This window comes from Orycteropus afer, unplaced genomic scaffold (genome assembly GCF_000298275.1).
Source record: "Orycteropus afer afer isolate SDZICR_OR568_19922 unplaced genomic scaffold, OryAfe1.0 scaffold01105, whole genome shotgun sequence".
In the NCBI taxonomy this organism is placed as follows: domain Eukaryota; kingdom Metazoa; phylum Chordata; class Mammalia; order Tubulidentata; family Orycteropodidae; genus Orycteropus; species Orycteropus afer.
The window spans coordinates 135,663-137,016 of NW_006922692.1; positions in this window are offsets into that span (position 1 = coordinate 135,663).

The following is a 1,354-nucleotide window of genomic DNA, read 5'->3' on the forward strand; positions in this document are numbered from 1 at the left end:
TAATATACACTCACGAATGCATATGTCTACCATGCCTGCAGTTACACATGCTAATGCAAACACTCACTGCCACAGACTCACATAATAACATTTCTCATTAACAAACACATTGTCATGTACACTAAGCACAGTGACACACAGTGACACACACATTATCATATACAGTAAATACAGGAAACCATCACACATGTCCACTGTTCCTCTCAGTCATACCTGTTCATATACAATTGCCCCTCCTATGAAATTACCTTCCAAAGGAGCAACAGGGTAAACCCAGCCCAGCAGACTCCATGGAGACTCATTTCTGTTCATTCTAGATCACTGAATGGAGACACCAGGAATTCTGGGCTTGAATCTCCTCTCCCAAAGCTGCAGATTTGTGGTTGGGCTGATTATCATTAGCAGAAAGAGAGGCCCTATTTCATGCAGTTCTCTCATATATCAATATGTGGAGTTGCATGGCTTCTGAGAAGGCCCATAACCCAGAGCAGACAAGAGTGTCCTGGCTGAGTTGGGGAGGGGGAAATGATACAATTCTGGGAAAAGGACTTCTCATTAAATGATGATATGCAAAATTCTTAGCACCTAACACTTTATTTACTTTTCCTGTAAGTACACAAAACAAGCATGGAGTTGTTTTTGTCTCTTCCATTGTGTAGACTTAGAACTGCAAACAAAAATGCAGAGGGCTTGTATGGTGTGCCCCAAAATGTGCCAAGAATAAGCCCAGTATCTGTCCCTGTGATCCTCACCATTGGACCAATTGTTCCCGTTACCCATCTGGGTACAGTGCTAGGCATGCCCTATGGGGTGTGTGGAAGCTCATATCTGCAATGAGAACAGGACAAGCTTTCACTGCATTCTAGTGCTCACCCAAAGAAGTGTAGAGGATGAGCCTCCATGCAGAGGAGTCTGCAGGAGCTTCTGCCCTTTCATGTCTCTATGTCTGTCATTCCTTCTCTCCCTGTATCAATGTATTCATAACAGTTACATTGAACTTCATTTGACATGAACAAGCTGCATGTATTTAAGTGTATCTACTGACCATGAGCACCACTTACCATGTAGTCAAGGCCCAGAACTAACCCTGTAACTCTTTCCTATCTCCAATTACGTACATATCCCAGTCATGGTATTTTCCCCGATTCTAGAGTCCTACCTGCAGTAGTGATGGATCAACCTACCAACAATTATGATTTTGGGATGGTTATCTTTGTTTTCAATCATATAAAATCAGTCCATAGTCATGACTCAGCGGACTCTATTCAGCTTTCTGTACCATGTACATGCTGATGGTTTCCCTCAGCCTGAATTATTGGTCTCTGTCCTGTCCAAGGTTAATAAAAGGATATTT